At 49.4% G+C, this 16,446-nt stretch overlaps 1 long non-coding RNA gene across 1 annotated transcript; it reads right to left on the bottom strand.

The window, feature by feature from the left end:
- Positions 1-622: 622 nt before the first annotated feature.
- On the bottom strand, positions 623-15,822 carry LOC125322765. Its single transcript, XR_007202214.1, has 3 exons — positions 15,791-15,822; positions 7,215-7,264; positions 623-1,943 (listed from the first exon to the last, which is right to left on the bottom strand). It is a non-coding gene; the product is annotated as an uncharacterized LOC125322765 (long non-coding RNA).
- Between the last annotated feature and the right edge of the window lie 624 nt (positions 15,823-16,446).

Here is a 16,446-nt window from a genome sequence, read left to right as displayed (position 1 = left end):
AATTCAAGGACATCTGCTCTCTACTCCAGCTATTTCTGGGCCACCAAGGTATCACAGAATCATAGAATGGCCTGGGATGGAAGGGACCTTTAGGATCATCTAGTCCCACCCCCTGCCATGGGCAGGGACACCTTCCACTAGACCAAGTTGCTCAGAGCCCCATCCAACCTGGCCTTGGACACTTCCACGAACAGGGCCTTCACAACCTGTTCCAGTGCCTCAACACCCCTAAAGTGAACAATTTCTTCCTTATGCTCAACCCAAATCTACCCTCTTTCAGTTTAAAACCATTATCCCTGGTCCTGCTGATGTGCCCCAGCTGGTGTGCTGGGAGCTCCTGCCTCCAGGAATGCACAGCTTTGTGGGAGGTTGGTTCCCTTCCCACTGCCCACCCCTGGGCTCCCAGGCAGAGCACAATGTCCAGCCTGGCTGAAGGCTGCTGCAGGGAAGACAACTGGGGTGTGAGTCTGTGTGCCTGGGGTGTGATCTAGTGCCCCCTCAAGGCATCCCACCTGCCATCCTCCAGGGATGCATCCTGCTTAGTCTCTGCAGGTACCAGAGGATGATTTCCCAGGTAAGCCAGAGAGCCTTTTTCAGAATATTTGATGCTTTCACGGAGGGCTACATAGAATAAGATGCATTTATTTCTGTTTCACAGGTCCCAGGAATCAAAAAGTACTTAAAATACAGCATCTTAAGAGGTGTCCTGCAGTTTCTTCTTGCATTTACACATAGTGAAGATTTCATCTGATGCCTTTTATGCTTCAGCTGAAGATAGAAATAAAGTATTTTTCTACTTCTGATAATAAGCAGATGCTTATAATATGTTAAGATGCAAGTAAAATAAAAGCAGAAACCAAATATACCAGGCTTCCCTGTCTGTGAGCACTGAAAAAGTACTATTTCCTTAGGAGAGATAACTTTCCACTTTACTTTGTGGTCAGCTAATGGTAAAATGTAGTGATTTTTCTTCTAGGATAAAAGTGTAGGGGAAGGCCAGGACTGGTAATTCTGAAAACTGATCACAAACAGCTGCTCTACAAGAGCATGCAAGTCCCTCTCCAGGTGGGTGATTGAAATGGGGATGTGCCTCCTGCTTTCACTGGAGAATCCACACCAAGGAGCCCCAGGTAGGACACCTATGCTAGGATCCTGCCCCAAAGGGATCATACAAATTCTGTGTTCCCTGATGCTCTCAGGAGCCTGATTTGCCTGTGTGGTGGGATTTGAACTCTGGGATTACACTACCTGTGTACTGGATGGTGGGTTCAGTCCCCTTCTCCTCTTACCTCCCCTACTGGGAACCAGATTGAAAGAGACAGTACCAAGTTCAGACCTGGACCTGAGGCTTGCACAATGCAAGGAGTACATTTGGCACATTTTAAGTGGCAGGAACATGAATTTCATTCAACATCCCCGTAAGTAGGTTCTGGCTCAAATGATATTGATGCATTTTTCTTACTAAGTCAAAGCAAGATCTTCCTTCAAAGCACCACATTTCAACACCTCTAGAGTGACACTTCAATTCTAGTACATGTTCATTTATAAACAGCATTTAGAAAAGAGCTCCTAAATATTGACTCTTAAGATGAACCGGTCCCTCTTCCAGTGGCACCGACCAGCAATCAGCAGTTGGTGAGGATCTCTGTGCTCTCACCCAGAGCTGATGAGGTGAACTTTCTCCTCCGTGCTCCCCAAGCAGCCACGCTGCCTCTCATGTGCCACCACCCTCCACCACCCACCTCTCCCCTGCTGTCTCACTGTTGTTCTGTCAGTAGCAGTTCTGCTCCAGCTGAGCTCCCAGGATCATGCCTGACATTCTCCTGCTGTGCAACTGGATTCAGCGGCAGTACTCCCGCTCGATGCTTGCCATGAGCTCCTCCTCTGAGTAATCATATAATATCGTGGACTGTCCCAATGGCTTCTTGTTGCTTTCTGGGCACCTGTCATGGAAGGGAATGAATTATTGGTGTTATGAGAGAGAATCAGGCTCTGAAGACACAAGAAGACCCTTACTTAATTTTTTTTGTGAATGGAAAGATCGAGCTGCATGTGGCTTGCTGAGACACAGATACTCTTGTCATGTCTAGTTCCCATACCCCACTGGCACACTGCCTGCCGACTTCTGCTATCACTTGGCACCAGTTTAGTCTGTGAGCTCATTACAATACAACCCTTGCAATGCCCCAGATCAAGCTCCCAGAACCTTTGCATGAGTTAAGGTTCTAGGCCCAGCTAAAGGACTGTGTAATCTTTATGCTACTTTTACAGTTTTATGGATAAAGAGATTATTTTGTTTGTATTTGTAAGAGATCTGAGTTTCAATGAATGCAGCTCCCTCAAACTGCTCTTACGGCTTTTATTTGCTTCCACATCAGCACAGCCCTCCCATGAGTGGGAACTGATGTATGACTCAAAGGGAACTGGTATGGGGTTTACTGGTGTTATCAGAGGTGGTTTATGTTGGGTACAAGAGAAATCTGTCCCTACCTGCATGAGGGAGTATACAGTGCATACTGAAAAGTCTTCTGCAGGCTTTGACCGCTGCACCTCATGCTACCAATTAAATCTACTTGATTTTGCCCTCCAGGACTCAATAGAGGAGCCACCAGCTGACAAGTGGGTGCTCTTCCTTGGCCTTGTAGAGATCTGGGAGGCGAGCAAGCTGGGCTGTCAGGCTTGGAAGGCATGGCTCCTTGGAATGGAGGTCATGGTGAGGTGCAGAGATAAGTGGAGAATTGAGCTGGTAAATCCAGACTGCAAAGTGCTCTGCCATGCCATGTCAACCAAGGCTTTGTGATCATCCACTAGTGAAGAATGAGTAAACAAGAAATAAATGCTTTTGTGTGTCAGTTAGTTCATTGCCAAAGAAGAGAGATTTTCACATGCACTAGCATGACTCCATATCTGCCCCAGACTCACCATGTATTATCTATTGAATTACCATTCCTCTAAAGATGAGATCAATCCCAACCATTGGTCTTGCAGCTGGGATGAATAAAATTCATCCATTACCATCCTTTAATGAAAAAACTGAGGACCTGTTTACTATATGAAACCCCAGAAACTGCCCCAAAGCAGGTATGTAAATGTAGAACCAGAAGTGAAGGAAAGAACCCTGAAGTGCTTTTCTAAGGACACTTTGTCCTATAGAGGAGGTGCCTTCATTCTGCTCTCCTTGGGCCTGGGAGCATCCTCAGTATTCCTCCCACAGGCAGCAGAGTGAGTGGCCACAGTGCAGTGCCACCCTCCCTCTGCTCTGCTCTGCCCTGCCCTGGCCACAGAGGCTCCTGCCCAGTGCAGCTGCTCTGACCAAGCTGTGTTTATGCTGTGCCCTCCATGTGTCAGAAATAGTCTGGTGTTTTTCCTGGAGTCACTCGATGGACAGCTGGTGACACTTGGTCGTGTGGGTGTTCTACACTTACTTACACTGCACCGTGCCCTTGATGGCAAGTTCTACTAGCAGCAACTAGGGTTTAGCAACTGGACTCTTCTCTTACTCCTTTTATTCATTTTCCTGCTCAAGGGCTGCAGGGTATCTGATTCCCACTGCAATAAATAAGACCTGAAAAGAAAGCTACAAGCCCAAGAGCTCGAACCATACAGCAGTATTTGCAAAGCAATAATGGGAAAAGAAGTGCAGAAATCTGAGTTAAAACACACGATTTACTGATTTAAACTCTGCATTGTGACAATCCTCAAACTAATTTTATGTTACGTGGTGAATAAGAGGCAGAGCTCCTGGCAGCTTGCTTGCAGGCCCACAGAAGAGCCATTGTTTCCCTTAGCACTTACATAATTTCCCACTGTTAATTATTCTTGATGCTTTGGTTTGCATGGAGAAAATCTCCAGGTAAAACTCTCTGAGGCACAGACGTGCTTTTGAAAAAACAAAAGCAGGCTCCACTTACCATGCACACCCCAGAAATGAGAGGAAAAGAGAGGGCTGTGTTTCTTTCAAGAGCAAAGGAAAAGCAAGCTGCTGTTCATACTATTGCTGTATTTGTGGCAAAGTTCTGTACCATTTAATATGGGAAAATGGAAATAAAATAAAAAATGAGAGCTTTAATCTGGATAAAAGGAGAAACTTCTGCACCCTGAGGACAGCAAGCAGAGGAACAGGTTGTGTGTGGTCGCACAGACTCTACCCTTGGAGACTTTCAAGACCTGATGGGACAAAGCCGGGAGCATTCTGCTTTGACTTCACAACTGATCCAGCTTGGAGCTAGAGCTAGGAGATTGGACTGGAGACCTCCTGAGGCCATCCCAACCTAAGCCTCCATCTCAAAGGCACATTGGTGCAGCTATTTCTGCTGATCCTAGAATTTAGTGAGAGGCTGTGGCAGGGAAATCCCAAGCTCAGGATGTGCACAGGACAAAAGCTGGTGGACCACAAGCCTGCTCCCACGCTCCTCCAGCTGCTCCAGCAGCAGAGGAGGCACCTTGCTGCTCTCCTCACCACATGCCAGGGCTGCAGAGCCTGGCTTCAAACACACTGAATCCAGCTGAGGGCTGTTAGACCTTCCAGTCTAGAAAACAACAGGTCAGTACCTTGAGAGGAAAGACTTTTAAACTCCAGATGTTTGAGGGAGGAGAGAAACCTGTGAAGCAGCAAAGCTGAGAGAGAAGGAGTTAGCTGAAAAGCATACAAGAGGGAATTTGCTGTGTGGTAGGACAGCAAGGAAAAAGAAGGCTAGTGCAGCTCCATCAGGATTACTGGGCAGGCTGCTGGATGCCTCATTGCTAAAGTGTTATTAACAGCTTGGAGGGAGTTTAGAAAGCTGCAATAAAAGTGATTTAAAAGGCTAGAGCAAAGCAATTTAGGAAAGAGGAAAGCAAGAAATGTGTTCCATTTCAGCTACAGGCCTCTGGGTGTTTAAAGTTTCTTACAGGAAGCAGGAATTATGGGTAGCTTTTCTTGTTAACTGTAAAGACAATGAGCTATGCAATGTGGAGAAGGAAATGCAAAGGGAAAAATTAGACCAAAAGTGAGCAAAACCACCTTTGAGCAAGATCCCAGCAGTAGGGAGGGCTGTCAGTGCCATATCCCTCGTGTCGGGCAGGTGCCTGGGGGGGAGCGGCCTGAGGGCTCCCATGACAATGGCCCTCATGGGTCACTGGGGTGACAAGCTCTGAGGCGCAAACCTGAGTTAAGTGGCTGAAAACTAGGTTGGGATGAATCTAGGCCAGTGGTTTTTATCATTTTGCTGAGGATGGGGAAGTCCAGGGTTAATCACTAAAATGCCTTCTGCAAGACCTAGCAGCTGAAAAATGGGTCAAAACAACGCCCTGGTAACTGTGCCAGCGACACGAGCCTTGGCAGCAACTGTAAAATCATTGCCGTGTGCCTGGGCTGTGTCATCCACCCATGAACTACCAGATGCTAGAGAGCAGTTCCCAAAAGATTCTGGGGGAGGGAGGAGGAGAGGTAACATAGCCCAAGCAGCAGCACATCCAGCTGTGTTCCCATGCACATCCAAACTATTTACCAGGGGCTGGTTTAGATGCTTGTGTAGTGTCATATGAGCATGCTCCAGGACAGGAGGTGCACACCCACCTCTGCCTCGCATGACTGCTCTCTTGACAGACAGCATTAAGTCTCTATCTTTTTTCCTTCTATCTTTTCTTCTCCTTCCTCAACGTTTACTTCTCCTTTAATTGGCTTTATGGGAACTTCTTCAGTCAGCAACTCTATCAAGACAAGGCTGACTTTTGCTGTTTGTAAAGTGAGTGTTCATCTAGAATGATTCCAGCCTCAGAAATGTGAAGGATGAGACAGCTACGCACACACACTGACCTCTGTTTCCATGGCTTGATACTATTTGATTTGATGTCTTCAAAATTTTGCTTGGTGCTGGGCCATTTCCAAAAAAATATTTGCAGAGTTCTAGCCAGCAGAAATTGCAACTCTGCTTATCTCAGGCAGTACAGGCACGTCACATGTGAGCTGTGCTATGGGGCTTTGCAGTGGGTATAAAGTAAATGTTATCTAAATGAAAGTAAGCTCCTGCTCTGTCATCCCAGATCAGAAAACATTTTCTGCTCTCTCAAATCTTCCCTCTGCATGTCAAAAAGGGTGGGAGAAGGAAAGCCTTGCCAGGGTGTGAGGGGCCAGCGGGTGCCTGGGGCTGGGGAGCTGCGTAGGGGACTGGCAGGGCTGGCTGTGCACCCCAGGAGGAGACTACTCAGTTGCCATTGTAGCCCAAAGCCCACCGACGACACTGAAAAGCACAGGAGAAGTTGAAGTCCCTGTGAGAGCACCTGTACAAGCCTTGCCATCAGAAAAGCCAAGGGCAGCTGCGTTTTCTGAGCGCTCTGGGAACCAGCAGCCTTGCCAGGTGAGCTCCCTGCCAGACGGGAGGGAGAGCAGGAGGGGAGGGCGGACAGCAGCGGGTGCCTGGGCTCTGCTGACACATCTACCAGCACTGCTGGGTGCTGGTAGGTCACAGCCCACGGCCAAGATCTGCAGATTAGTCTGCTCTTGAGTGCTGCAGGAGCAGAGGCACTGGATGACAGCCAGAGCTTAATCCTGAAGAGAATCACTCTTTAGTGTAAGGAGGTGATAAATTTTAAGATGGTTTTTTAAGACTGTTCATTTCACCTGGGTTTTTTTAACGTGTTAAACTGCCCCATTGCTCTTGGTGCAGGCAGACTTGAAGGCTCAGTTTGCTGGGCAGCTTTTGCTTACGGAAAATTTCAGATTTCTTTTGTTTGGCATCCAGAGCAGCAGGTCCCCACCATTCCCCTGTCCCCGAGGGACACTCATATCTCTAACTGGTGTAGCACTGGAGCATCTCATGGGCTTTCTCTTATGATTCCTAGGGAGCAAAGTGATGTTATTCTCCTTTTCCACATACTGCAGAGGCCACAGGTGAATCAGGGCCTGAGCTCCTTGTTGCAGCAGTTCTCCACAGCTTTGCACCAGCTACTCCAAGGTGCCTCTCTGACATGTGGACATCCCAAATTCTGATTGCTCACAACCTCCATACTACACTTGAGCTGGAGCCTGGATCTTTTCAAGCAGTGCCTCATTTTCAAAAATTTGCGAATAAGTAAAAGGGCAGAATATTTAGGGCTATAAACCATTTCACACCATTCCCATCTCTTTTGCATAGTGTTAGGAATGCAGAAATAGCCTTCCCCTGAAGGGGAAGGTCCCCTTATTCCACCTACTTTTCCCCTCTGAAGATACTGTGAAAGCAGGGGATACTCACTGATGGTCGATGGTGTTCTCTGGGCCTGGTGGGCTTCTGGTTGACAAAGCCTAGGATAAAAAACAAGACACAGTTACAACACTTTAAAGTCAAGGAGGGGGCTTCTCCCCCTCTGCTCTGCTCTGGTGAGACCCCACCTGCAGTGTTGCACCCAGCTCTGGGGTCCTCAGCACAGGAAGGACATGGACCTGTTGGAATGAGTTCAGAGGGGGGCCATGAAAATGATCAGAGGCGTGGAGCACCTTTCCTTTGAGAACAGGCTGAAATAGTTGGGGTTGGTCAGCCTGGAGAAGAGAAGGTTTTGGGGAAACGTTACTGCAACCTTTCAGTACATAAAGGAGGCCTACAAGACAGATGGAGAGAGGCTGTTAACAAAACCTGTACTGACAGGACAAGGGGCAATGGTTTTAAACTGAAAGAGGGCAGGTTTAGATTAGAACTTGGGAAGAAATTCTTACTGTGAGGGTCGTGAGGCACTGGAACAGGTTGCCCAGAAAAGATGTGGCTGCCCCATTCCTGGCAGTGTGCAAGGCCAAGCTGGATGGAGCTTTGAGCAATCTGGTCTAGCTGAAGATGTCCTTGCCCATGATGGGGGCCTGGAACTAGCTGATCTTCAAAGCTCCCTTTCAACCCAAACCATTATTTCTTTCAATGAAACCTATCTCTGTCTATAGTGGGCTACATGCCCTGGTTTGAACCCCCAACCAACCTCTGTGGAGACAATACAGGTACAAGAGACTCTCCTGTACTAGCCCTGTTCTGCCAGCTCTGTTTCAGCATTCAGGGCAGCTGGGTGGCTGCACGATACAGAACTGAAACCCCGAATGCTGACTTGTTAAGCCTCCCAGTTTTCCATGAATGCCCACTGTGCCACTAGCTGTAGGCAGCAGTATGAAAACACCTGCTAAGGGAGGAAGTTACTGCAACATCAACCCAATTTGCACCTGACAAAAGATGTTTCCCTGAAAAATTATCCATCTGGAGTGAAACATCCATCTTCCCTATGCTGGAATCCACAGGCTTTCAATGGGATACATGGGGAGCAACCAAAGTCAAACCTAACGGTATTTAGGATGAGGGCAGTGACGGCACCCTTTGTCCCCAGCTGGGTCAGTAATGAAATGAACCCTCTGTAGCCAGGTGCTACTGAGAAGAATATGACTCTCATCTTTTTCTACCTTTTTACTATACTCTTACAGGGAAAGGGAGTGGGACAGGGACATGGCTTTACATAAAACTAGGCCCATCTTGGCTTGTCATTATTTTTTCTGAGGTGCGAATAAAGCTGGTGGGCCTCCCTCATACAAGCGTTCCTGAATCTCACAACAACACTAACAAGTTGAACAGGTAGCACCAAAACAGGGCCCTCGAGAAAACAGAAATTAAAAGCTGTTCCATCAGTGTGGAAAAGAGGAAAGTATTTTCTGTACAAGAAAAAAGGGAAGCAAAGGAACCAGGGAGAGGTGTGTAAAAGCTTGCAATGTAGAGCCATTGCCTGTTCCTCTGCTGTGTTTCTGCAGGGCTGGATGGGATCAAGCGATTCCTCAGCAAGATCATGTATATGCTCTTGGAACAGCTCAAACCTGTGCTACCTCGGGACTGGTGCTGGCAAGTGTGGGAGCTATGGAGGGGCGATGCCCCACTACAGGCGCTGCTGGTACAGCAGTGATGGCTTCACACACAGTTTTGCACCAATTTAAATCTGTTGGTGTTGGTCAGGCTTGTATGTGCCATCTGCTGGGTAGAAATGTCCACCTGGGTGTCTGCAGTTATTCCACAGCATTTGATTTTAATTTGCAAGGAGATTTTTTCACTACAGTCCTTCTTCAGCTGCTTCTCATGGCGATGGACAGGAGTTGAGGTTTAAACACCGTGGTCTCAGACACTGCTAGGCAGATAGAGAGGTGCTTGGCAACAAACTGCTCAGTTCTTCCCTGCCTCTTGCAAGGGCTTTGTGCTGCTGCGGTCATATTTGGCTCCCATGCTACAGCAGGTGAGGAGGGTTGCAGCAAGGACACCTCTCATGGCACTGGGTCAGCACCTCTTCCAGGTGAGCCCTTAGTAGTTTCCACTTCAGCAGCTGGGAAAGGTATCTGTCATCCACAGCATTTCACAGCTGCCTGCTTAAAATGACAATAGATGTTGCCAGTCTTTCGCAGAGTTTTAGTGTAATACCTGTCAAAAGGCATTCCACATCCTTTCAGAAGAGTCCCAGCTCTCTGGCAACACTTTGTTTTCTCTGGAAGAGGCTGAACTACTCTAAAATCAGCCTCTGGGTCCAAGCGGAGACAAAGGGATGTGAGAAAGCTGACAGTGAGGTAAGAGTTCTCTCCTGGTTATTTAGGATTGTTTCTTGGCAACCTCCCACAAGCAACAAGAGCAAGAAGCAGCGCCAGGAAAACAGCATGCTAAGCTCTGACGGCTGACTTCTCCTGGGATTGCATCCCACAATGCAGCTCCTCATCCATCATCCACTGGACTACTGTTGCCGCCTGAGTTTCCTTCCACCAGGCGAAGAACGTTATTCATCCTCAGCACCAAGGGAAATACACTTCTTGAGGAGTGCTTTGATGATGTTCTTCCCACAATGAGAACACAGCTTCCAACACTTCTGTGCAAAGGATGGGTTGGGATCATTTTAGGGAGGGGTTTGGATTGTACAGTAGGTTGTCTGTTTTCTCTTCCCTTGTGGCTGACTCCTCCATATTACGAGCTGTACGTGTTGTGTGGGTGGAAGACAGAATTAATTAGTCATCAGGACAGAGCAGCCCTGGTTAGCAAAAATCTGCTTCTCTGTGCAAAACCTGCTCCCACCTTTTCCAAGGGATCTGTCAGCAACAATGCCTATTTCCCAAGAGACTTTGGAACTGGCACAGGTAGATCTCTACTGACATTTCATCCACTGCATGAGTCAATGGTGGCAAGTAAATGGCGGCAAGTAAAAACAAAAGGCACCTCCAGCCTCTGCCTTTTCCTGGCCATCGGAGTCTCCGTGCTTTGAGAGCTGCTCCAAATTCCTGCAGGGAAAGGACACCCGGCTAGGGAGTGCCCAGGTGACACCGTGCGCCAGGCAGCAGGCAGGGTGCGGAGCACCAGCTGCCCTGGGCTGTGAGACACAATAAAAACTGACCCCACCCAGCTGGCTCGGGATTGCTGTAATGTGTATGTTGCAAGTTCAGCAGATAATTAGTATTAGCCCTTTATATGGGTTAGGATGATGTGCATGTCAGGACACTTTAATATTATGGGTTCCTATCCTACAGCTAAATAAGTAATTGCTGGCCTGGTTGGCCTGTGCCCTGTTAAGAGATAAATGAAGTCAGCTTCTCCTTTCTGCAGCTTGCAGTCATCTTTTTATTACTCATCTAGACTGTGGTGTGTCTCCTCGTTTTCCACCCTATTCTCAGCATAGGCATCTTGTGCTGAGGTCTGCTGTGCCACAAAGCCCCACATCACCCCCTCCTCCAAGTTTAAAGGCTTGACTATTAAGCTTACCCAGCATGTATCCACATTTAATTTAATGCCATGACATGTGAGGTGGAATGGTTTGACAGTCATTGCACAGACAGTTCAGCCATCCTTTAGGGCAGCAGCTCCTGGGAGCAAGGCAGAGTGGAGAGCTGGAAGAGCTATTTCTCTCTGCTGCATGCATGAGCCAGAACTCCTGGGGTGTGGCTTCCCACTCCCCCCAGTCCAGTGCAACTTCCTCACGGCCCTGCCAGCCCTCACCCACCTTCTCTCTGTCAGCTCCAGCACCTGTGAGTAAGCTGGGTGAGAACACCCTTCCCTGGGACCTTCCACAGGGTGATCTGGAGCCGTGTACCTCTGGATGCTCTAGAGCTGCTCCCAAGCGGCATTGAAACACCCAGCTACAGTCTCGACTATTAAAATTCTCTCCAAAACTGGGAGGCCAAATTCAAGCTCTCTTGGAGACAGTCCCTGTGCTGGCCCCTGAGCCATGCCCAAACATTATTTGGGAGACTACAAGCTGGTCCTGACCAAAAATCATGCCAGCTCAGTGGGGCAGATCATCCTGGTCCAGTGCCAGGCAGCTGCTATGGTACAGTTTACCAGTACAGATACAGCATTGGATGCAGTAGAGATACAGGCCCTGAGCGCAGCTCAGGTGCAACTCACGTCCAAGGCAGCCTGGTGAGTGACTGAGCCACGTGAAATATCTACATGGAGCAGTGTGCTCTGCCACTGGATGTGGTTTAATAGTGCAGCATTTCTGAAAAATGTAAACCAGTGCCTCCTTCCCAGCCTCTGCTCCTCCCAAATCCCTCTTCACAAACACCCCATGAATGGGACCAGGGGACCAGTCTGAGCTGAAACGCCAACCTGCTGCTGTGGCAGGGAGGGAGGGGATCAGCTGGAGAGCCCTGCAGGTGCAGTCTGCAGCAGAGCACGGAGGGCTGAGCTGGTACCACAGCAGGGCAGCAGCCTCCAGTGACACCAGCACAGGACTGGGGGCTGAGCCGGTCAGCACTGCCAGAATCAGCCTCTCCAACCCGCAGCCAGTTATTGCTGGCAAAAAAAAGTAGCTTACCTAAGGTGCCAGTAGGTACCAAACATGACACATGGCCCCAGCTGCACCCCAGGCAAAGCACTCACTCCCAGGCAAAGCATTCCCAGCTTTGCTCTGGTCTGCAGCAACATCCTCTGGCCAGCCAAGGAATTAATAGCAGGCAGTGGACGGGAAGTGGGCAGGGATGCAAGGAGTTCCCACGCTTCTCCTCTCCTGCCAACTAAAACACCAGCTCCCAGCTATTCTGCGCATGCCCTGGGCTTACTTTTTAGATCACAAATAGTTTCCAGGGCAAATGCAACCCCTGCTCTGCCAAGTGAAGGGAGAGGAGTTGTGGAAAATACCTAGTCAGCAGTTTTCCAAGTTCAGGTGCAACACAGCTGTGGCTGGGAGGGTGATGCTGGCTGAGGGGACAGCACAGCTCACCGCCTCTGGGCTCTGGTGAAGTTTCAGGTGCTTTTAACAAGACAATGAATGTAACGGGAGAGAGGGAGACCTCTAACTCAGCAACCGCCAGATCTACAACTGGACATTAACTGCAGAATCTGAAATAATCTGATTTTGGGAATTTCCAGGAGTCCCAGATGTTCAGCTGGAAATGACATTTTCTGAAGGCCCCAGGCTCCCTATAAAAGTGTAGCACAATGTCTTCACTCGAGGGCATTTCTGCCTATTAACACAACCAGGAAGAAAATGCTGAAATAAACTGCCAACAACGTGGAATTAGAAAGATCAAATTTCTGTTTGAGGGAAGCACATTTTAACAAGAGTAGAAAAATAAACCTGAGTTCCTGTAAGAAACTAATGGGGTGTGACATTTAATGTCCCTTCAGGACCCTAATGTGTTTGCAGCTGGGACCAGCCAGCCACGAGGTGACGCTGTGCCACATCACTCTGCAGGAAAAACATCCGGCTGAAAAAATCAGGCAAAGCTTTGAAGACTTGGGTGTTCTACAAGTATATGATAGTCCCACTAGAAGTTGGTGAATACAACCTCTACCTGTTACTCCTGTGCTGCAGCCGAAATCACATTGCTTATTGAAATCACATCCCGTCTCCAGTCAGGAGGAGCGATGGTGCCATGGAAAAAAAGCTGTTAAAACCAAGACCCTAACATGTCTGCATTATTCCTCCATTTCAGGAAACCAGTGGGGAAACGCCTGAGGCCACAGCCTCTGCCCTGGCTTCCACCAAGAGCTGCCTCCCCTGCTCTGTGCTGCAGCAGCACCCGCAAAACCTGAACTACATTTTTCTGTCTTGAGCAAAGAAACAAGGAAAAGCATGTACAACCATCTGGAATTGAGATCAAAGATGAAAACAGATGTTTGATGCTGACAAGAGGTGTTTGGGTCTGCTCTGAGCCATGTCCACGCTTCCCATCAGGATTTGGTTCCAGCCTGTTGCTGTGATACACTTTCACCCTTGCTCCCAAGGACTGTTTGAATGTAACAGAGGTGGCTCAAGCCTTTAAATGCAGGTGCATTCCCCTCCACCAGCCCTTGTCACCTGGCCTGACTGCCCACCGGCACTGCCAGCTTGCTGCTGGATGGCAAATTGTGCCAGGGTTCAGGTGTGAAACACAACACTGATGCACACCAAGCCCAGGACAAACCCAGCCGTGACAGCAGAAAGATGAGTCCTGCTTGCAATTCTGCTGTCTTCTGACTTGTGTCAAACATCTCTTCTACTCCCACTGGCCAAAATCTGCTCCTCCAGGGATTATTTCTCATCAGACCTTCCTACTGTAATACCTCCTTGTTGCCTTTCCTCTTCCTGCCTCATCTTTCCCCCATTAACTCTGTTAAATTAACTCATCCTTTCTTCTCTGAAGTTTCTCTGCTTATCCTCCAATTTGCACAGCTGAACAGGGCAAAGCAAGCAAGTTCCTTCCACAAGACAGGATCAATGACTTGAGAAGCTGCCAAGACTCAGACGAATTGCCCTCAAAACTTCTAGCGAGGAACCAGCGACGCAGTGAAGCTGATATCCCTTTCCAGAAACCTCCTCCACCAGCCTCTTGGGAAGGGCGGGACTGCACTTTGCACAACAACCTAAAAGACTATATTGCCCCAGTAAACAACCAAAACCTGGTGCTACAAACTGTTTCCTCCCTCCTTTTCACAGGCTAGTGACATTTTAGGCCTCAAGGAGTCAGAACAGTAAGCCCACGACTGCTGTCTCTGCCATCTCAGGTTCAGGTAAATAAAGTGCTACCAAGAAAAGCTTCAAGTTTACCCTGAAACTACCTGAGACTTCTCTTGTATGTCTTTTAAATCTTTGAAAAATACTTGTAGTTTTTTGCTGTTTTTGTCTGGGTGCAACCAGAACTGTGAATTTCCTCCCAAACAAGAGGCAGCAGCAGCAGCAGCTGGAGGAGGAGACACACAGGATGCTCAGCATCACTGCTGCTTCACTGGTAGCACAGCTGTGGGCTGCACCCATTTGACCTCACTGGATGACCAAGGCCCACATGCCTGCTCCAGGCTGAGTTTTGAGGACCCTCATGGACATCTCTGTGCTGCAAAGCTTGACAGCATTCCCACCCTGGGTCTGCACCACAACCTGGGGTGGCTGAGGTGACGCTACAGGTTTGTCACCATAATTTCTGCCAGAGAGGGAAGTCTGAAGCAGGGAGTGGGGCATGGTGACCTCCCCACGCTACCCGAAGGGCCACATCTCAAATTCTTCAGCCTCTATAGTTTGCTCCTTGTCATTAGTTCATTGGTATCTACTGCTGTAGCAGACTGTCTCTACTGATACTAGAAAAGAAAGATGAGAGGCAGATCCACTGCTTTCCTGATATGTTATTACCCAGAAATACACCACTTCAGAATAGAGCTGAATTATTGCTTTATGCATAGGAAAACTCACAGCTTATATAATTACTACTTTTAAAGATCTAGCCATGATATTCACAAGTGGAAAAAGAGGGAAAATGAATACCAGCAGCCTCTATTTCTGTAAGTAAAGATAAATGGTAGAAGTCAGGAGGATTCCTCATAAATGAGAGTCCCTCAGAGGAGAAAGCAGTGCTGGAGTGAGCTCTGTTCATTCTGCAGGAGGGTTTGGAGTTTAAAGAGCAAGGAAAAAAATGTCAATACAAGATCTCTATTTTTTTTTTCTTCCATTTCCAAACCTTACTTCCTTTGAGGTTTTTCTTTAAAACCTGTCTAAATAAAGGGTTCTCATACAGAACCCTGCCAAGTTTCCTAATGGAAAATTTATTTTGTATTAAAGTAGTCCTTAACCCATGGATGTGCAGTTCAGTGATGGAAATGACACACTTCTAAGGAGCAAAACTGAGGCATGCAAGGCAGAATGTTCCTGGGTCCTAAATATTTCTTTCAATTTTTAAATTTATTACTTTATTCTGACAACTCTTGTGTATCTGTGGAGAGCAGTGTTTATCTAACAAACAACACACAACTTCCAAAGCCAAGCTAAAATGAAAGATGTCGGTGATTTTTGGCCTCATCACCAGTTGATATATATGCTGCTGTTATTCTTGGATTGGAAAAAAAAAGCCCAGAAGATAAAGCTCAACTCTCTCAGAGGCAAATCCATTATTTGTTAAACTGAAAGAGACTGAAATGTGCCTTTAGGAAGAGCCAGACTGCAGTTGCAGTGGATTGGTGAACATTAAAGGGCAGCTTTATGTTCACATTTTTAAACGTCTGTTTACAAGCCTGACCCAGGGAAAAGCAGGAGACGAGCTTTATAAAGCCGAGCTATTTCCACAAGTCAGGAAAAAAAACTTCCAGTAGCACCGGGAGAAGGGAGAACGGGACGGCCCCGCTCGGGACCGTGTTCGCCTCGCACCGGAGACTGAAAGCGCAAAGAGAGCAGCAAAGAGAAAACGCAAAGAGAGCATCGAGCCTGTCTCGCAGCGAAGATCAAAAGAATTTAACGCCGCTGATGTGCGGAGGAAGCCACGGCCGCGGCAGGGCTGCCGGGGCGGCGGGGACACCCGGGTTGGGCCGGGCCGGACCGGGCCGGGGTGTCCCGGGGCCGCCGCCGGGAGGGTCGCGGGTCCCGTTCGGGCACTTACCGCCTGCTGGAGCGGGGCCCCGCCGCCGCCTCCCGCCGCCTCCGCGCTGCTGCCGCCGGCCCGGGGCTCGGCGCTGCCGCCGGCGGCCGGGGCTGTGGGGCCGGCCGGGGCTGTGGGGCCGGCCGGGGCTGTGGGGCCGGGCGGTGCCGCCGCCCCCTCGCTGTCGGGCGGCGCGGTGCCCGGCGGGCCCCGGCTCAGCCCCGCTCTGCCCGCGGGCCCCGCCGCCCCCCGCCGCCGGCTGCTGCCGCTGCCCATGGCCGGACCCGGCGGGCAGCGCTCCGGGCCGCCGCCTCTGCCGGCCGGGGCGGGCGCTCGGCGCTCCGGGAGCCTTTCGGGGGGAGAATCCCACCCCGGAGCGCCCCAGGGCCGGGGGAGGGAGCCGGCGGCGCAGGGGAGGGCTGCGCGGCCGTCTCTGATCGCGGGTTTGGGCAGGCTGCCGCGCTCCCCTGTCCTTTCCAAAACTTTCCAGCCCAGCCCGTTAGCTCGGGCTTCCCCAGCACCAGATCCTTACATACATCTCCCGGAGCTGGGGGAAGGACATTGGCATCCTCGGGGACCGTGCAGCAGGAGCAGCACTCCTGGGCTACGGAAGGTTTTGCAGACCTTTGGAGAACACCCCAGCCCGGGGGATGCCCTGCGGGGCAGGTTTGTGGCAC

The sequence above is a fragment of the Corvus hawaiiensis genome, chromosome 3 (genome assembly GCF_020740725.1).
Source record: "Corvus hawaiiensis isolate bCorHaw1 chromosome 3, bCorHaw1.pri.cur, whole genome shotgun sequence".
NCBI lineage: Eukaryota > Metazoa > Chordata > Aves > Passeriformes > Corvidae > Corvus > Corvus hawaiiensis.
This window is presented reverse-complemented; position numbering and strand designations above follow the sequence as displayed.